This window comes from Phacochoerus africanus, chromosome 4 (genome assembly GCF_016906955.1).
Source record: "Phacochoerus africanus isolate WHEZ1 chromosome 4, ROS_Pafr_v1, whole genome shotgun sequence".
NCBI lineage: Eukaryota > Metazoa > Chordata > Mammalia > Artiodactyla > Suidae > Phacochoerus > Phacochoerus africanus.
The window spans coordinates 60,978,189-60,999,924 of record NC_062547.1 but is presented as its reverse complement, the minus strand read 5'-3'; positions in this window follow the sequence as shown (position 1 = coordinate 60,999,924).

Here is a 21,736-nt window from a genome sequence, read left to right as displayed (position 1 = left end):
CCAAAATGTCAGCCTCAGGAAGGGCTGTGTTCCCCATCAGCTGGGTTGTGGGAGATGCAAGATCCCCGTTTCCAGATCCATATTTCAAACTAAGAAGGGTCTAAGGTGTTTATTGCAACAGTGGATATGAATTGAGTCCTCTGAAACTTTCCCCTGGGGGGCTTGGGAGGACAAGTCATCTCGTGTCCTCAGAACTCCTGTGTCTGCAACTATCTGGAACCTGATCCCTAAGGGAGGAGGATTTTCTGGTACAGATAAATGACAACATGGATGGAGCTGGTCCAGGCAATTCAAAATTCAGGGAACTCCCTGATCATAGAGAGGGGCCCAAAGGGTGTAGAGGAAGGTGGCCAAATATTCTAAGATAAAATTCCTCCCTTTCTGGGGTCCCTAAGGCCACCCACCCACCCCTCCCTTCCAGCTCCTCCTCCACTCCTGGTTTATTCAAACATATCAACCTGGTTCCCAACTCAGGGCCTTTGCATGTGTGATTCCCTCTGCTGAAAGGCTCTTCCCTATGCCTTGTTCTCCACTAGCCTTACCTTTCCAGGTATATTCTGACTTAAAGTCACCACCCCTCATCATTTCCTCTCCCATCCCCCTGTCCTATTGTTTTCATAGTCTTCATCGATCTCTGAAATTCATATTTAGATATTCACTTGTTTGTCTGAGACTTTGAGGGCAGGGCTGAGTCAGGGCTGTGTCCCTGGCCCCAGCACACAGCAGGCCTGAGAGCAGGTGACAGTCACTGAGTGGACACCCCGTCTACTCTGGTGTAAACAAAGACTCTGATGGGGGTGGGAGCATCACTGCCTCATGTTTGTTCCCAGGACCTCCTAGAAGCCGACCTGTCACTGGTTCAGGGTCAATGCCAAGTCTCTTCCTCTCACTGCTGTCTTTCTCTCTTAGTCTCTGACTCTTTCACCACCTTTGTCTCCCCCATCTCTGCCTCTTCATGTTGCTCTCTCACTGTTTCTGTCTTCCTGTCTCTGCATCTCTGTCTCTCTCACTATCTCTGTCTCTCGCTGTCTCTCTCTCTCAGTCCCTGACTCCTTCCCAGTCTCTGTCTCCTGCCCTGGCCAGGCCAAGCCCGGGGCATGGGGTGACAGGCAGGCAGGGCGCCTGCTGCTTGTTTTCCGCCCTGGTTGGCGGCAGGCCCAGCCGGGCTGCTGTTCAGGAATCCTCCAGCCGCCCTGCTCCAGCCACCAGGCCCAGCCACCACCAGCCTCCCCTCCCGGCACATTCTGTCCCAAGCAGGGAGTGCTGGGGGCGGGTGGGGGGGGCAATGTGTTCCTGCTGGGCTCCAGTTACAGGACAGCCCGTCCTGGTAGCCCCGCTACCAGTGCTGCCCCTGAGGCCTCCCCTCCTCCCCCTGGGCTTAGATCTTCCTTAATGGGGCCCTTCTGCCAGCTCTTCCCCACCTCAGGAACTTTGCACCTGCTGTGCCTTCCACCTGGAGCTCCCTCTCTGCAGAGAGGTCCCAGACCTTTCTCCTTTGTAGACCTCCCGGTCCTTAGGCCAGAGGGCCTCCTCAATTCCCCTACCTCCTGCTCTGATACATTTTGCTCCCTGATCTTCTCCCTCCCCAGAGTTATATATTTATATGTGGCTTGATTTACATGGCTGTAACCCCAGGGCCCCACTATATCCACAGCACTGGGCACACACAGTAGGTACTTGGGGAATATTTTAGAATTGATGCCCTGGATTCCCTTTGTGGCACAGCAGAAACGAATCCGACTAGGAACCATGAGGTTGTGGGTTTGATCCCTGGCCTCGCTCAGTGGGTTAAGGATCTGGTGTCACCTTGAGCTGTGGTGTAGGTCGCAGACATGTCTCAGATCCCACATTGCTATGTCTGTGGCATAAGCCGGCGGCTATAGCTCTGATTCGACCTCTAGCCTGGGAATATCCATATGCCATTGGTGCAGCCCTAAAAAGCAAAAAAAGAAAAAGAATTGATGCCTCCCAACCTCGCACACACACAGTTCCTTATCCTCTCAGCCTGCCTGATCTGCCCCAGCCCCAGCCTCCCCCAACCCTTCCACACACCAGCCATCTCCCAGCGCCCCCGCCCAGGGAGTCCTCTGAACCACCAGATATACCTTCATCCAGCAAGGGGCTGGGTCTCCCTGTATTTTATTTTAATTCATTTCATTTCAATTATTTTTAATTTATTTTTTGAGGGCCACACCTGTGGCACATGGAAGTTCCCAGACTAGGGATGGAGTCAGAGCTGCAGCTGCCAGCCCATGCCACAGCCACAGCAACTCAGGATCCAAGCTGTGTCTGCGACCTACACCACAGCTCATGGCCACTCAGGATCCTTAACCCACTGAGCGAGGCCGGGGATGGAATTTGCATCCTCATGGATACACTAGTAGGATTCTTTTTTTTTTTTTTTTTTGGTCTTTTTGCCTTTTCTCTGGCTGCTCCCACAGCATATGGAGGTTCCCAGGCCAGGGGTCTGATCAGAGCTGTACCCACCAGCCTGCACCAGAGCCACAGCAACGCGGGATTCGAGCTGCATCTGCAACCTACACCACAGCTCATGGCAACGCTGGATCCTTAACCCACTGAGCGAGGCCAGGGATCGAACCTGCAACCTCATGGCTCCTAGTTGGATTCGTTAACCACTGAGCCATGGCGGCAACTCCTGGATATCCCTGTCTTTTAAGCCCACTGGGTTCTACACATGGGAGCTCCCCAATGAACACACACAAGTGCAGAAACCCAGGAACGGGCCAGCGAACTCAGGCGCACACAGTCCAGAAACCACTAACACTGACCCACATGCCTCCTCATACCTATGGAACAAGTATGACAGTGATGACCATGCTCACCCCAGTGCTGGGCCCCACAGCCCCAGTTGAGAGTTTGTGGAGTGTTCATGTGTGGAGCCCCCAAACTCTGAGGAGGAGCGGTTAAGTCCTCTTTTCAGGTGGGGACAGGACATGGGATTTGAACCCATGCCAGGGTGGACACAGTCTTGTCCACATGCGCCTCTGCCTCCTCTTTCCCTGCCTGGAGTCATTCCCCCACCATGTTTTTGATGTTCAGGGAAGGCCAGGAAAGTCCCCAAAAAGCATCGGGCTGGGCAAGGGGCCCGGGAGGAAGTGGTGACTCAGCTGGCAGCCATCAGTGTGCCTGCCACGCTGTGCTGCCCCATCTCTGGGGAATCACAGGAACAACAAGAAAGGATGGGGGAAGGAGGTGCATAGTGGACAGTTCCTCTGAATAGTGCCTGGACCGGCCCTCTGTGCTCCAACTTGATTCACAGATAGGGCAACCAAGGCAAAGAGAACAGGTGATTTGCCCAAGACCCCCCCCAGCCAGGATGGGGCAAGTCCTCAGTAACAGTATCTTGAGGGCATCTGCTTTTCCCGGCCCACCTTTTGGTGGGCAAAAGGAGCCAGGTTCATTTCCTGCTTGCGCATGTGGACATGTGACCAAGGCTGGCCAATTAGAGCCTTTCATCACCACAGAGTCAAGGATTGGTTCAGGGATGGACAGGTGACTCCAGCTCAACCAATCACTGTGGGAGTTTGGGGACTCCCTGGAAGTGATGATTGGGTCCCTCTTTTTTTCTTCTTTTTTTGGCCACCCCATTGCCTCTGGAGTTCCCCAGGCCAGGGATCAGATCCAAGCTGCAGCTGTGGCATAGGTTGAAAATGCAGCTGAGATCTCATCCCTTAACCCACTGTGCTGAGCCAGGGATCAAAAATGTGTCCTGGCGCTGCAGAGACACCACTCATCCTGTTGCACCACAGTGGGAATCCGATAGGGATCATTTTTGCCACCACAAAAGGACAGCAGAACAGAGTCCCAGGGTCCTTGTGGTGGAGTCCACAAATATCCCCACCCTGTGAAGTCAGCGTGGGGCCAGAGGGAAGGATGCGGGCTGGAGGGTCCTGGAAGTGTTTCTGGGAGGAGAGGGCATTGGAGTTGGGGCTTTTATGGACGGAGAGGAGTTCACCAGGGAGTTGGAGAAGGGCACTCCAAGCAAAGGGAACAGCCTATGCAACCCCAGCAGACAAGAGAGAGCCAAGCATGTCCTCAGCCATCCTTGTGGCTCTGTGGGAGCCAGAGCATAGAGAAGACAGCTGTAGATATGTTTTTTTATTTGCTGGATGTTCTCCACCTCAGCTCCCAGTGGATGAAAACCAGGTCTGCTTTGTTAGATGCTGAAGCTACATTAATATCTGTGACTGGGTGACCCTCCTTTTGGGGACATAGAGGGATGGGATGGGTGAGGGGGATGGGGAGATTGGATTATGGGGCAGGAGAGCCTATAGTTGCTTTGAGGGTGGCCCCAGGAGCCAGGAGGATCTGGGCCATGGTCCAGGCAGAAGGGGGGTGATTCCTCATCTGTGAATCCTGGACTCTACGAACAGTGCTCCAGAAGGAGGCAGGTTAGATCTCGGGCTGTGGACACAGGGTACCACCTCTTTCCTACTGTGTGACCTTGGGCTAGTGGCTGCACCTCTCTGAACCTCACTTTCCTCATTTAGAGCCAGACCTCACTGTAGGACAAGGGCACCACTGGGGCACAGAGGGGGTACAGGGTCTGTGGGGCTAGATAGGGGGTGCTGAGGCAGAGGGGGAGGGGTTGGGCCTGTCCAGAACATTCCATCAGCAGTTCCCAGCCTCTTTGAAAACAGGAAGCCAGCTCTCAAGGGAGTCCCCAGCAGCACTTCCTGAGCCTCCTCATGACGCAGGCTTGCGGGGGGGGGGGGGTGTGTGCGTGCATACATGTGTGTTTGCAGGCGGCTTAGAAGTAGGTGGAGCCACTAGCCTCTGCCTACGTGTTGGCGTGTCCGCCTTGTCTATGGAGTGACCCGGAGGGCTGTGCACATGTGTAGATGTACTTGAATGTGGAACACATCTCTGTCAATACAGGAAGCACATGTGGGTGCATTTGCATGTCTGGGTCTAGGTGTTAGGCACCAGTGTCTGTTGGCAGTGGGTACCGGTGTATGCCGGCAAGAGCTGGCTTATCCTGGAGCGTTCTGACCTGTCCAGGCTTTTGCCGATATAGACTGGCGTGGCCTAAAATGTGCTGGCAGGTAGGAGGCTATATGGCAGCCCCCAGCCCTCTGAATCCCCAAGTAAACCTTGATTCAGCTGCTGGTGGTCCCTCTGGATTCCATCTCTTCCCTGCTACAAACACAGCATGGCTCCTCCTGGTCCGCAAGGCCCTGCACAGTCCCTGTGACTGCCCTGCCCTCCTTTCCATCCATCTGCTCCTCACACATCAGTCCCTGGCCCACCTGCCTCCTTGCTGTTCCTGGAGGCAGCCACATATGTTTCTACCTCAGGGGCTTTGCACCTGCTATGCCCACTGCCCTTGACTGCTCTTCCTTCCCCTCCTCACTATCTCTCAGGCCCCAGGATACTGGCCTTGAGCAAGTCACCCCTCTCCTGCTTCTTGACTACCTCTCTGTCTTCTCTTGAGTCCTGACCACAGGTCCCAGCTTTGACCACTTCCCTGTGCATCCAAGGATGAGTGGAACTTCCTCTATAAGCCTCAGTTTATTCTCCTGTAAACTGAGGCCAGTTTTGGTGTGGCTTCATTCATCCAGAGTCACCCAGAGAGTGGAAAGGCCTGGATTCAAATCTGGGCTGGCCGGATTCCCAAAGGCATTATTCCTTTTTTTTTTTTTTTTGTCTTTTTAGGGCTGCACTCACAGCATATGGAAATTCCTAGGCTAGGGGTTGAATCACAGCTGTAGCCGCTGGCCTACATCACAGTCACAGCAACATAGGATCTGAGCCACATCTATGACCTACACCACAGCTCACGGCCACACCAGATCCTTACCCTACTGACTGAGGGCAGGGATCTAACCAGCCTCCTCACAGATACTACTCAGATTTGTTTTCACTGAGCCATGACGGAAACTCCCACAGAGGATTTATCCTTGCTCCTATTAAATGAGAGAAACACTTGAGGGTCGAGGACACTCTAGGGTCACTAAGCCACAAGGGCTAACTGGAGCCAAACTGGGGCCTCCTGTGGGTTACATTCCTAGGGTACCTTTTTCTTGCTCACAAACTTCTGCTCATCCTTCAAAACCCCATCATCAGTACCCCTTTTCTCTGACCAGTTCTGATCTCAGGGGCTGAGGGCACTTTTTGTCTGGCCATGTCTGTCTGCTCTAGACTGGCCAGGGCTGAGGCCTCTCAGGAGCCTAGCATCACCCAAACAGGTACAGGGGACCATGTTTCTCACACGCCAACTTCCTGGAGCCAGCCCAGGTCCCCCTGCGATGCCTCATTCCTAGGAGTTGCCTCCTGCTGCCTTATCACCCCAAGGACCTGCCAAGCTCTGTGGTTTAAAAGGACAGGCAAGACATTCCCATTCCATCCAGAGGCTTGTATGTTCTAGAGACTCTCCTGCCCAAGCCTTTAGCCCCAGTGGTCTTGGCTTGCATCAGCTCCACACCAGACTGATTCATCTGTCAAATGGATCTGAGATATTCCCAGCTCCAGTTAGTGCTGGTGGGATTTCTTGCTGGTGCCTAGCCCCAGGGCAGCTATAGGAACTGTGAAACAAGGCTTGGATCCCATCCCTATACACCTTCCTCAAAGTCCACAAGGTTCTGTGTAGCCTGGCTCCCACAGCCTCCGTCACAACAGGTTCAGTCCTACCTCAGGACCTTTGCACTTGCTGTTCCCTCCATTGGGAAAGCCCTCCCCTCACTCTGCACAAGGCCTTCACCTTCTCCCTTAGGACTAAATCAAACATCCCAGAGTTCCTTTGTGGCACAGCAGGTTAAGAATCTGGCATTGGAGTTCCCGTCATGGCGCAGCAGAAACGAATCTGACCAGGAACCATGGGGTTGCGGGTTTGATCCCTGGCCTCACTCAGTGGGTTGAGGATCTGGCATAGCCGTAAGTTGTGGTCACAGACATGGCTCGGATCTGGCATTTCTGTGGTGTAGGCCAGCAGCTATAGCTCCAATTGGACCCCTAGCCTGGGAACCTCCATATGCCGCAGGTGTGGCCCTAAAAAAAAGGATAAAAGACAACAACAAAAAAAGAATCTGGCATTGTCACTGTAGCAGCTCAGATCACTGCTGTGGCGTGGGTTGAAAATCCATGGCCTAGGAGCTTCCCATCATGGCTGAGTGGAAACGAATCTGACTAGCATTCATGAGGACACAGGTTTGATCCCTGGCCTCACTCAGTGGGTTAAGGTCCGGCATTGCTGTGAGCTGTGATGTAGGTCACAGACATGGCTCAGATCTGGCATTGCTGTGGCTGTGGTGTAGGCCAGCAGCTATAGCTCCAATTCGATCCCTAGCCTGAGAATCTCCATATGCCATGGGAGTGGCCTTAAAAAAAAATACAAACAAACAAACAAACAAAAATCCCTGGCCTAGGAGCTTTCACATGCCACAGGCACAGTCAGAAAAGAAAAGAAAAAAAAAATCAAATATCCCTTCCCCAGAAGTTCCTGCTGTGACACAACAGGATCAGCAGTGTCTCTGCAGCTCCTGGAGGTAGGTTTGATCCCCTTCCTGGCACAGTGGGTTAAAAGGATCCAGCATTGGAATTCTATCATGGCTCGGTGGTTAGCAAACCCAACTAGTAACCATGAGGAAGGACTCAGGTTCGATCCCTGGCCTTGTTCAGTGGGTTAAGGATCCGGCATTGCCATGAGCTGTGGCGTAGGTCACAGATGTGGCTCAGATCCTGAGTTGCTGTCGCTGTGGTGTGGGCTGGTGGCTACAGCTCCAATGCAACCCTTAGCCTGGGAATCTCCGTATGCCATGGGTTCGGCCCTAAAAAAACCAAAAAAAAAAAAAAATATATATATATATATATATAATCCAGAATTGCTGCAAGTGCAGCATAAGTCAAACTGCAGCTCGTATTTGATCCTTGAATGGGAAACTGCATATGCCACAGGGAGCCGAAGAAGGAAAGAAAGAAAGAGAGAGAGAGAAAGAAAGAAAGGAAGGAAGGAAGGAAGGAAGACAGAAAGGACGGAGAAAGGGAGGGAGGAGGGAAGGAGGAAGGAAATATATTAATATATAAAAATTATATATATATCCCTTCCTCAGAGGCCCCTTGGCCTCCCTGACTGACGCTCTTTGCTTCACCCTTTCCCTCCCACCCCTTCCCTTGCGCTCTGACTATTCCCAATTACTGCGTATTGGTGGCTTCCTGGTCATCTTCCACCTCCCGTCTGTAATGGGAGCTCCAGGAGGGCAGAGCTGAGGCAGGCAGCAACAAAGGAGGGTGCAGGACCTCAGAGCATGTCCCCTTAAGGGAGCATCTCCGACCTCACTGCTGGCCTCCAGGTCCTTGCCGCCCCCTCTTCTGCAAAGCCTACTTGGTGTCTGGGGCATGGGGGTGGGGTGAGCAGAAATCCCCACTGAGAGTGGCCTCTCATAAAGCCCTCCCCATCAGATCCAGGGCCCCCTTTCCTTCCAGACTCCAGGCCCAGAAAGGTCCTTATTTTGGCCACCTCAGCCCACAGCACAAGTGGGAGATACCAGTCAAGGGAGGGTCCTGCATCCAAAATGCATCCAAGCTAAGCATGCCCCTCATCTCTTTCCCATCACCAGGGTTCTTGAAACTCTTTGGCTCAGTGTTCCATGTCCTGCCCTAATGTGTCAAGATCCTTCCTTCTTCCTTTGCCTAATTATTTTTTATTTTTTTCAATTAATTAATTTATTTTTTGGTCTTTTTGCCTTTTCTAGGGCTGTTTCCATGGCATATGGAGGTTCCCAGGCTAGGGGTCTAATCAGAGCTGTAGCCACCGGCCTATGCCAGAGCCACAGCAATTCAGGATCCGAGCCCGCATCTGTGACCTACACCACAGCTCACAGCAATGCCGGATCCCCAACCCACTGAGCAAGGCCAGGGATCCAATCCGCAACCTCATGGTTCCTAGTCAGATTTGCTAACTACTGAGCCACAACGGGAACTCCCCTTTGCCTAATTCTTAATCACCCTTTGGGTCTCATCTTGGTGCCTCTCTCAGGACTGACTGTTGACAGAGACTCAGGACATGTTGCCAGAGACCAAATTGTCACAGCACCAAGCAAGTCATCCCATTGAGCTGACTATGACTCTTACAAAGTAAGGGGATGCCTCTTGTGTGCGTGAACATCATGGACCACTGAACTCGTTGTTTGCACAGTATATGAACACCGTGGACTATTGACTACTAACAGGATACTAAACATAGCATAGAAAACAGCAACTGTCTGAAAATTTAAATTAGGAGTCAACAAACTTTTTCTATAAATGGCCAGATTATAAATCTTCTCAACTCTGTGGGCCATACGGTATCTATTGCAACTAGTCACTCAAATGAATATTGTAAGCGGATAAAACTTTATTTGTGGACACTGAAATTTGAATTTCAGGTCATTTTCTCAGGTCACAAAATTGTTTTCTTTTTCTTTTCTTTCATTTTTTTTTCTTTTCTTTTTTGATCTTTTTGTCTTTTAGGGCTACATCAGCAGCATATGGAGGTTCCCAGGCTAGGGGTCAAATCAGAGCTGTAGCTGCCGGCCTACACCACAGCCACAGCAATACAGGATCTGAGCCACGTCTGCGACCAACACCACAGCTCATGGCAACGCCGGATCCTTAACCCACTGAGCAAGTCCAGGGGTCAAACCCTCAATCCTCATGGATGCTGGTTGGGTTCGTTAACCCCTGAGCCATGACAGGAACTCTAAAATCATCTTTTGGAAACTCTGCAACCGTAGAAAAGTGCAGAAGGCATTTCTAGGGCTGGCCAGAGCTGTGGTTTGGCAACCTCTGGAGGAGGCCCTTGATGGGTAACAAAGTATCAGGATTCATTATTTACAAAGTATCAGAACGCTATTTAAAGTGCTTCCAGGAAATGTTAAGCTAGGAAATGTTAAGGCAGGTTTGAGGACTAACACTGTTGGCTGGTTGACAAGTAACAGGTATCAAGATGCTATGTTTACAAAATATCAGAACAAAGCAAGCGAGGTGGGCTGATGTCAGGCCTGGATTTACGCTGGACCAACCCGACCACCTGCCCCGGCACTGGTACTGACCAGATGGGGCACTCCTGCCCATTCTCAGAACACTGTTTACTAAGTATCCAGTGACAGGGGTCGGAGGCAGAGTATCAAGTCACAGGGCAGTCACACCAAGACTTGGGCACTGTGACAGCAACTCTAGACATCAGCTGTTTACAGTGACACGAGACAGGCTATTTACAGGAGACTAACCGTCCTGCTTCCGGATGCCAGAATCCAGATGGTGAGACAGGCTCCTCCTGTTTCCAGAGAGCTCTGCTCTTGGGGACCCCTCTCTCTGCACCACGAGCAAGAGTGAGGAAAAGTGCTCCCTACCCAGGCGAGGTGCTGCTTTTGCCCATTCAAAGGACCCCTGTTTTCAGGCCGAGCACTCTGAAGGCAAGAATTGAGCACTGAAGGCACTGAGTGTCATCCCGCTTGGATTCTCCCTCTGCCCATCCCTGGCTATGCTGCATCAGGGGTATGAATTAACCTCTCTGGGCCTCCACTTCCTTACCTGTAAAATGGGCACAATGATGATGGATCAGCATTGCCAGACAAAATACAAGACACCTATGAATTTCATATAAACTACATATTAAACTATATATCTAAAGAAATGGGAGTTTCCATGGTGGCTCAGTGGCTTAAGAACCTGACACTGTCTCTGTGAGTATGTGGGTTTGATTCTTGGCCTCACTCAGTGGTTAAGGATCCAGCATTGCCACAAGCTGAGGTACAGGTCATAGCTGCATCTCAGACCCAGTATTGCTGTAGTTGTGGCATAGGTCCCAGATGAAGCTGAGATTGACCCCTACCCAGGGAACTTCCATATGCCATAGGTATGGCTGTAAAAAGAAAACACACACACACACACACACACCCCTACATATTTAAAAATGTAGGAGTTCCCTTTATGGCTCAGTGGTTAATGAACCCAGCTAGGATCCACAAGGATGCAGGTATGATTCCTGGCCTCACTCAGTGGGTTAAGGATCCAGTGTTGCTGTGAGCTGTGGTATAGGTCACAGATGTGGCTTGGATCCCCTAGCCTGGGAACTTCCATATGCCTTGGGTGCAGCCCAAAAAGAAAAAAAAAAATGTATTCATTGTTTATCTGAAATTTGAAGTTAACTGGTTACCCAGATGTTTATTTGCTAAATCTGACCCTCCCCCTTTGATGAAGCCTCAGTCACAGGAGGTTGTGGAGATTCTGAGGGGCTCCCGGGCCAGGCATAGAGAAAGTGGTACCACCGACAGTGGCGCCAAAGTGATACCACAGTGGTTCATCATCCTTGTCCCTCTCAGGAACTCATGGGGATGAGCTGGAGTAAAGTCTGATGAGTGGCTCATAAATACATCATCTGTCTCTGAGGACCAGGGTCTGGGTGACAAGAACAGTGCTATTATTCAAGAGTTTCATTAGGACTGTCAACAAGAGGCTCCAGACCACAGGGTTCCCCCAGGAGGGAAGAAAGTCCGAGTTTCTTCATTCACAGTGTGTCCCCAGCACCCAGAGTCTGAAAGAGTCACTGAGTGGATGGAAGATGGGCTTCAATAAGTAGTTAATTGAATTCAGTAACTGATCCCACCTTTTTTTGGGAGGGGGTGGAGATGCTGCACCCATGGCATATGGAAGTTCCCAGGCCAGGGACAGAATCCAAGCCACAGCTGTGACTGATGCTACAGCTGCAGCAATGCTGGATGCTTAACCCACTGTGCCATAGCGGGAACTCCAATCCCACCACTCTTTATCAAATACTTACTAGATGCCAGGCACCCCAATCCTTGGCTGCCCAGGGCTCCTCATCAACAAAGGGGATGGATATTACCTTCACCATAAGTGAAAAATTATAACTTGGACAGGACCTGCCAAAGGGAGACCCCCAGTCCTAGGACCCCGCCCCCCCCACCAGCGTAAAGTCCAGGAAGGCTTCCTGGAGGACCTGACAGAGAGACCTGTAGGTATAAACAGAAGGCACAGAGTTCCAAGTGGAGGGCACAACATGTGCAAAGGTCCCAGGGTGGGAGGGAACATGATGATTTCAAGGACTGTTTTCATGCCACCCTGAGCTCCTCTTGACAATTTGCAGGCTCCACAGCAGACAGTCAGCAAGGCTAAGTTTAGGATGTCCAGGGTTGCGTGGCAAGTTGGGCAGGATGCTGTGTCCTGAATCACCCACAGTGAGAAGGATGAAAGCCCTGCCACATCCTCAGCCCTGGCAGGGGTGAGACAAAATAGCACCCAACACAGCCTCTGCCCTGGAATTTCCAGAGTTGCCTGCCTCCTGAGTGCACCCTCTGCTCCCACGATGCCCTGGCTACCACAGGAGACATGCACAGGAGGAATGGGATAGGGCCACAGGCTGCTGGGTGAGGCCAAGGGACAGAGAGAAGAGCTTTGGGATGCTGGGCTAGGAGATCTCAGGGCCAAGAAGCTGGGCTGGGGTGGCAACAATAGCAACCACAATAACAGCATCCACTAATGCCTGGGAGTGCCCAGCCAGGCCTTGCTAGGAAAGATCTCATTTAATCGCCACAAAAGCTCCACTAGGAATATAATTTTTTTTTCTCTTTCTCTTTTTTGGCTGCCCTGTGACATATGGAGTTCCCAGGCCAGGGATCAGATTTGAGCCAAAGTTTCAACCTATGCCACTGTGCCAGGCTAGGGATGGAGCCTGCATTCTGGCACTGCAGAGACACCCCTGACCCTGTTGCACCACAGAAGGAACTCCCCCACCAGGAATGTAAATTGATACAGCTACTATGGAAAACAGTATGAAGTTTCCTTAACAAGTTAAAAATAGAGTGACCATATGATCCAGCAATCCCACTCCTGGGCCTGTATCTGGAGAAAACCATAATTTGAAAAGATACATGCACCCCAGTGTTCATTGAAGCACTATTCGCAATAGCCAAGACATGGGAGCAAACTAAGTGTCCACTGACAGATGAATGGATAAAGAAGGTGTGGTTTATATGTACATAATGCAATATTGCTTAGCCATGAAAAAGAATGAAATAATGCCATTTGCAGCAACACAGATAGACCTAAACAATATTATGCTTAATGAAGTAAGTCAGATGGAGTAAGACAAATATTTTATGATATCATTTATATGTGCAATCTAAAAAATAATATAAATGATGGAGTTCCTGTTGTGGCTCTGCAGGTTAAGGACCCAAAGCTGCCTCTGTGAGGATGCAGGTTCCATCCTCCTTGCTCAGTGGGTTAAGGATCTGTCATTGCACTCGCTCTGCCATAGGCCTGAGGCTGTAGCCCAGGAACTTCCATATGCCATAGGTATGGCCCTAAAAAGAAAAAACAAAACAAAACAATACAATACAAATGAATCTATGTACAAATCAGAAACAGATTCACAGACAGAGAAATCAGGCTTACAATTACCAAAGGTGAAAGGGAGGGGGATAAATTAGGAGTGTGGGGAGTTCCCATCGTGGTACAGTGGTTAACAAATCCGACTAGGAACCATGAGGTTGTGGGTTTGATCCCTGGCCTCCCTCAGTGGGTTAAGGATCTGGTGTTGTCATGAGCTGTGGTGTAGGCTGCAGATGAGTCTTGGATCCTGCATTGCTATGGCTGTGGTGTAGGCCAGCAGCTGTAGCTCTGGTTCGATCCCTGGCCTGGGAACTTCCATATGCCGCAGGTGTGGCCCTAAAAAGCCAAAAAAAAAAAAAAAAATGAGGGGTGTGGGATTCACAAATGCAAACTACTCTACATAGAATAGATAAACAACAGGATTTACTGTATACCTCAGGAAACTGTATTTAATACTTTGTAATAACCTATGATAGGAAAAAATACAAAATATGTATATATAACTAAATGTATCTGAAATAAACACAATATTGTAAATCAACTGTACTTCAAAAAAACAAAAAGCCCCAGCAGGAAGAAACTGCTGGTTGGCCAAGGATTTGTGGTGGCCCCAGGATGCAGCAGGTCTTAGTTTGGGTTGCTATGACAAAAATACCTAAGGCTGGGAGGAGTTCCCACTGTGGCACAGTGGGTTAAGAACCTGACTGCAGCAGCTCAGGTTGCTGTGGAGGTCCAGGTTCAATCCCCACGTGGTGAAGTGCATTAAGGATCCTCTGTGGCATGGGTTGAAGCTATGGCTCAAATTTGATCCCTGGCCTGGGAGCTTTCCTATGCCTGGGTTGTGGCCATAAAACAAAACAAACAACAAAAACCTAAAGACTGGGGAGCTAAAACAACAGATATGTATTTCTCATGGTTCTGGAGGCTGAGTAGCCCAGATTAAGGTGCCAGCAGACCTGGAGTCTGGTGAAAGCTCGCTTTCTGACTGGCAGATGGCTCCCTTCTTGCTGGGTTCTCACGTGGCTGCTGCAGAGCAGAGAGAGGGAACAGGCTCTGTCATGTCTCTACTATAAAGGCACTAATCCCCTCAATGGGGGCTCCACCATCATGACCTAATTACCTCCCAAAGGCCCCATCTCCAACTACCATCACATTGGGGATTGTGATTTCTTAGTTTTGTTTTTTGTTGTTGTTGTTGTTTTTTGTTATTGTTGTTGTTGTTTGCTTTTTAGGGCCACACTCACGGCATGTGGAGGTTCCCAGGCTAGGGGTTGAATGGGAGCAACAGCCACATCGACGCAGAATCTGAGCCTCATCTGTGACCTACACCACAGCTCATGGCAACACTGGATCCCCCACTCACTGAGCGAGGCCAGGGATTGAACTGGCATCGTCATGGATACTAGTCGGATTCCTTTCCACTACACCACAATGGGAACGCCCTGCGATTTCAGTTTATGAGTTTAGAGGGAATGCAAACATTCAGTCTACAGCAAAACCAATTTTCCCTTTTTTTTTTTTTTTTTTTTTTTTGCCATACCTGTGGCCTGTGGAGTTTCCTGGACCAGGGATTGAACCCACACCACAGCAGTGACCTGAGTTACAGCAGTGACAATGCTGGACCCTTAACTAGCTGCACCACCCCACCCCCTTTTCCTTTCCTTTTTGGGCCACCTTGTGGCATATGGAATTCCCACTGGGCCAGGGATCAGATCTGAGCCACAGTTGTGACCTCAGCCACAGCTGCAGCAACAATGCATCCTTTAACCCACTGTGCCAGACCGGGGATTGAACCCGTGTCCTGGCACTGCAGAGATGCTGCCGATCCTGTCTAGGGGCAGAATTAAGGCCGCTGGACCCACCAGGCTATTTGTCTCTAGCCTTACCAGTAGGACTAGCTGTAAAATGGGACTTTGGCCAACAATGGATGTCCACAGGCAGATTCTTCACCCCAGGCCCTGGGCTCAGTCCAGGGGGTTCCTGGCAGGAGGAGCCCCTACCTCCCCTCCAAATGAATCTGTAAATCTCTGTAACTCGCTGTATCCAGTGGGTAAAGAGAAATGTTCTCACCCAGTACTCATCGTTTACTGCCAACTTGCAATGGGGGTGTGTGTGTGACCGTCAATGGGGCCTGATGGAACTTTTTGTTGTTTTGTTTTGTTTTTTAGGGCCACATTCACAGCATATGGAAGCTCCCAGGCTAGGAGTCAAATCAGAGCTGCAGCTGCCAGCCTACACCACAGCCACAGCAACAACAGATCCAAGCCTCATCTTTGAACTATGACACAGCTTGCCACAACGCCAGATCCTTAAGCCTCTGAGAGATGCCAGGGATCAAACCCAAATCCTCATGGATGCTAGTAGGGTTCTTAACCAGCTGAGCCACAGTGGGAACTCCGTGATGGAACTTTTGGGGTGATGGAAATATTATATCAACATTGATAGTTCCAAGGTTATGCTTTTGTTAAAACTCATCCAGCTATACTCTATTGTTTGTGAATTATAACCTAATCAAGCTGGCTTTAAAAATAGGTATATGATATTTTATTTCAAGACGACGGGAGTGGTGGGGGAAGGCAACATAAGAACAAAATCTAGGAGTTCCCATTGTGGCTCAGAGGTAATGAACCTGACTAGTATCCATGAGGACTCGGGTTTGATCCCTGGCCTCATTCAGTGGGTTAAGGATCCAGCTTTGCTGTGAGCTGTCATGTAGGTTGCAGATGTGACTAAAATCCTGAGTTTCTGTGGTCTAGGCTGGCAGCTACAGCTCTGATTCAACCCCTAGCCTGGGAATTAACATATGCCACAGGTGCAGCCATAAAAAAAAAAAATCTAGAGGCGTTCCCTGGTGGCTCAGTGGCTTAAGGATCTGGTGTTGTCACTGCTGTGGCTCAGGTCACTGCTGTGGCATGGGTTCAATTCCCAGCCCAGGAAGTTTTGTGTGCCACAGTTGCAGCCAAAAAAAAAAAAAAAAAAAAACTAAATGTTTTTATACAAAGTCTCCCTGTTTTGGAAATGCATGCTATTGACTGGAGCCTTGGAAGGAAGAAAAATGATCTCTTACTACTCTCACTGTCCAGATGTGCCCTTCAAAATAAAATACATCTACATTTTAAGTTGTGTCAATGTCAACGTGGCTACACGCGAGGCACTTGTGAAAAATATGTGAGCATACCATTATGTAAACACAGGCAAAAGGTTAAAAAAGCAGTCTGTTTGGAAATGGAGATATTATAGCTGTCACAGCTGCACAGAGGTGCTGCCTCATTTTCCCCATCTATACTGTGGGGTAATGATCCCCCGCCCCATTGGAATGGTTTTGGGGTTAGAGTAGGTTGATGTGATAGGAATCATCTGGGAAGGATAAATAAATCCTGGGTTCCATCCAGTATCTTTTGTCCTCTCTGCCGCCTTTGTTTTATGCTGAGAAAAGTCAACATAAAGGCTCGATCAGGAGTTCCCGTTGTGGCACAGCGGTAACAACTTAAACTAGGAACCATGAGGTTGTGGGTTCAATCCCTGGCCTCACTCAGTGGGTTAAGGATCCAGCATTGCTGTGAGCTCTGGTGTAGATCACAGACGTGGCTTGGATCTGGCGTTGCTGTGGCTGTGGTGTAGGCCGGTGGCTACAGCTGTGATTCAACCCCTAGCCTGGGAACCTCCATGTGCCACAGGTGGGGCCCTAAAAAGACCAAAAGACAAAAAACAAACAAACAAACAAAAAAACACCTAGATCGTACATCTCAATCTTGTCCAAAGGCTTGGGTTGCTAGTCTACAGGGCAGGAACCTTCCCTTCATGGCCAGGACCACTCCAATGAGGCAGCAGCACTGTCTCAGCAACATCCCAGTACACAGCTGCCCCTTGACAAGGTCCAGTCCAAGGGCTGCTTCTACCCTAGAACAATCTTGGGAGTGGTGAGGAGCCAGTGTCCTGACACTGGAGACCCTGGATCATTGGGAAACTGGACTCAGGGTGACAACGGGGGAGCTCACAGCTTGGCATGGAGATCTGGGGAGGCTGCTTTGGGGACTCAACAATGTGGGCCCCCCGTGGGGGTGGGGATTCACAGGGTCAGGACAAGGTGGCCACACTTGGCTTGGGGCTTGTGTGTGCAATTTTGGCCTCACCCTGAAGTCCAGCCCATCAACCATTTACTGGAGGTTCAGCCATTGCTCATCCTGGAGTTCCCTTGTGGTGCAGTGGTTTAAGGATCCGGCCTTGTCACTGCTGTGGCGTGGGTTTGATCCCTGGCTTGGATACTTCTGCGTGCCATGGGTGCAGCCAAAAAAAAAAAAAGAAGAAGAAGAAATTAACCATAGTTCACCTTCTTCAGACTGGAGGCCTCAGGAAGATGCAGGGGTTGCAAGGCGGTCAGACAGTGGATCCAATACACCTGTATGAAAGAGAGACAGATAGTCGGTGACAGAGGGACACAGAGAGACAGGAGAGAGACAGAGAAACAGGGAAAGAGAAACAGACAGAGAGAGACACAAAGGGGGGGGGGAGTTCCCATAATGGCTCAGGGGTTAATGAACCCAACTAGCATCCATGAGGACACGGGTTCGATCCCTGGCCTTGCTCAGTGGGTTAAGGATCTGGCGTTGTCGTGGGCTGTGATGTAGGTTGCAGATGTGGCTTGGATCCCGAGTTACTGTGCCTGTGGTGTAGGCCGGCAGCAACAGCTCCAATTAGACCCCTAGCCTGGGAACTTCCATATGCCGAGGGTGCAGCCCTAAAAAGACAAAAAAAAAAAAAAAAAGAGAGAGAGAGGAGTTCCCATTGTGTCTCAGTGGTAACAAACCCAACTAGTATCTATGAGGACACAGGCTTGATCTCTGGCCTTGCTCAGTGGGTTAAGGATTCCTTGTTGCCCTGATGTAGGTCACAGATGTGGCTCCAATCCCACGTTGCTGTGGCCATGCTGTAGGCCAGCATCTGCAGCTCCAATTCGACTCCTAGCCTGGGAACCTCCATGTGCCATTTGTGTGGCCCTAAAAAGACAAAAAAAAAAAAAAGTTGGGGGGGATGTGAGAGACAGGGAGAGGGAGAGAGAGAAATGACACAGAGAGACACAAGGAGAGAGAGCCACAAGGAGAGAGATATGGATAAAAGACAGGGAAAGAGAGGTGGGGAGAGAGAGAGAGATGAGGAAACAGATCGAGACGAGGAGGGAGACAGAGACAGACACAAGGAAGAGAGCAGCAGAGATAGAAACAGAGAAACAGGGAGAGATGGAAGAAACAGACACAGAGAGGGAGATAGATGGAGAGAGATAAAGAGACAGGGAGACAGTAGGAGAGACAGGGTGGGGAGAATCAGAGAGAGACCTTGGGCGGTTTAATCCCACTCCCCAGGTCTAGCTTGCAGACCCCTCCTGCCCCCAACCAGACTGGTTCAGCTTCAACATACAGATGGGAAAACTGAGGTCCCAAGCTCCCAACCTGCAGTTCCCCGGGTGGTGACACCAGCCAGGACCTTAAGGATGGAGAAATGTTTGTAGGACCCCAAAGACTGAGGAGCAAGGAATGAAAGGGATGCTGGTTCTTGGTGGGTTTTGGGTTTTGGAACCGGGCTTGTCTTATAAGAAGAACCCAGCGTCTCACATCAGGCCATGAACATGACCTTGGGATTAGCACAGACCTAATAAGGTCAAGGGGGGAGGGTTGTTGTGGACACGGAGTGAGTGCAACCTGGGTCACTGCGAATCTGAGGATGGCCCAGGGACCTCTGTGCCTTCTTGACTGCAGGGTGTGTTTGAAATTTTCCATGACACAGAGCAGTTTTAAATGACCTCTGGGCTCCTGAGGCCGATCCCAGGCTTGATGTCCAGGACTGAGGGAAATCTCAGCTCTTCCTGGAGACTGGCCCAGAGGCGCCAGAGTGGGGGATGCTGAGAAAACTCAGGGAATGACCCGAGTCTGAGATGGAGGCGCCAGACAGCCTCGAGGGGGCGGCTGGGAATTCTACTCTCCGCACCCCCCCCATTGAAGGAACATGCTGTGCACACCCCCACACCTGCCAGAAGAATGACTCCTTACTCCTGGGGGTGGATGCTTGCAAATGACAGAGTGATCCCCCTCCCACGGGCCAGGCCACCTCCCTGGGAGTTGCTGGGGGAAGCTGGGACTGGGGAGGGAGGGGCAGCGAGAAGTGATGACCTGAGGCTTTAAGGTACTTGCGGATCCATCTCATTCTGAGTCTGGGGGACAGGGGCTGGCCTTGCTTTGACATTCCTAAGGAAATGGGCTGGAATCAAAATGACCAGATCTGGAGAAACACATCATTTCACCAGGAAAAAAAAAATCTCTGAAATTTCCACCTGGAGTGGGAACAGGAGGATTTATAGGCCAGGAGCTTAAAATGAGCTTGACGTGCCTCCCCAAACAAGCAGAGGACTACACCAGCCATGAGAAAGTGAGTCCATCTGAACAAAATGAAACGAAACAAAATTTAGTTATGAAGCAGGCAAAAATCAGAAATACCAGGTATGGGAAAAACAAAACAAAACAAAACAAAACCTCTTGGTGGAATCAAGAATGAAGAGGCGAAAGGGAAGATCAGATGGAGCATTCCTCCCTGCATCAGGAAAGAGGAATAAAGGAAGCAAGAGCTCTCAGTTCTTCTGGGAAACATAAATAGCTGTATTAAGAGATATTAAGGAAGAAGTGGGTATGGTGGATGTACCATATTCATGGACAGGGAAGCTGAGGCTCAAAAGACACCGATTCTCCCCATCTGAAATTGTGACACAATCCCAGGCAAAGTCACAACAGGGTTTCCTCCCACTGGAACTTGACACAATGATTCAAACTTTTATCTGGAAGAGCAGAGGGTTGCAAATTGCCAAGACACTTCTGAAGAAGAACAGGATGGTTCTACCTGTCTTACAAGATATTGGGACCCATTATGAAGGCTGCAATTGAGTCAGAGGGATGCTGGCACAGGGAGAGACACATTGATTAATGGATTGAAATTAAATGCCCACAGACACCAATATAGGTCATGAATTTTGCTCCAAAATGGAGTGAGAGGGTCTGTCCTAGTGTTGGGGAGGGGAGATTATCTCATAAAAGGATCTGGGAAGGGAGAGTCCATATTTAAAACAAATTGGGGAGTTCCCGTCGTGGTGCAGCAGAAATGAATCTGACTAGGAACCATGAGGTTGCGGGTTCAATCCCTGGCCTTGCTCAGTGGGTTAAGGATCCGGTGTTGCCATGAGCTGTGGTGGGTCACAGGTGGGGCTCGGTGGCTATGGTGCAGGCTGGCAGCTATAGCTCCGATTCGACTCCTAGCCTGGGAACCTCCACATGCAGTGGGTGCAGTCCTAAAAAGACCAAAAAAAAAAAAATTGGACCCCTAAATTGGATCCCTGCATCACAGAGAATTCAACCCCTTGTGGGTGCAGGGGTTATATGCAAAACAAAAAACAAACAAACAAAAAACTTGACTAAATCTCAAATGCCTTGGTAGAAAACACAGGTGATCCTCAATAAGGAAAGACTTCCCCCCAAAGAGCCAAGAAGCACTTTATAAGAATATTAATCAATTTGCATGTATTCAGATTAACTTTTTTACTAATCAAAAGCAACTTGAAGAAAGAGACAAATTACAAATGAGGGGGAGATATTTGTGCTATACTCAGCTGACAGAGGAATAGTATCAAACATATATAAAGAACTCCTATAACTCATCATGAAGAGTACGAAGAAGCCAAGGAGAAAACTCATGTGGTGAGATGTTCACCATCAATTGGAGATAAAGAAGATGCACATCCAAACACCGATGATATGCCATTTAATTGGCAAGCACTGCAAAATCCAACAAAACCAGTTTCCCCGGTCACAGATTCACATGAAACTCAGACTTTCCAATGCTTTAGAAAGTGTCCGGAGTTTCTAAGCATCTTAGAGTCCACAACCCACACTCCCTTGAGGTCCCAAAAAGAAAAACTCATGCCTCCCCACTCCCTGGGGGTAGGCACCACCCTTTCAAGCAGGGTACCTGCGAGAACACAGGGGGATTGTTATGTGGGATAAAGGGAATTGCGGGAGTTTCCTGGGGCTACTGAAACAAAGTGCCAAGAACTGGGTGGCTTAATAACAAAAATGTCTTCTCTCATGGTCTGGAAGCAAGAAATCTGAGATCAGGGCACTGGCAGTGTTTCTTTCATCTAAAGGCTGGGAGGGAGAATCTGTCCCTGGTCTCTCCTGGCTTCTGATGGCTGCCCAAAACCCTGAGCCTTTCTTGGCTTGTGGCAGCTTCCTTCCAGGCTCTGCCCCTGTCCTCACATGTCTGTCTCCTCTGTCTCACATATTCCCCTCCTTTCTCTTACCTCATAGGGACGCTTGTCCTTGGGTTTAGGACTCATCTTAATCCA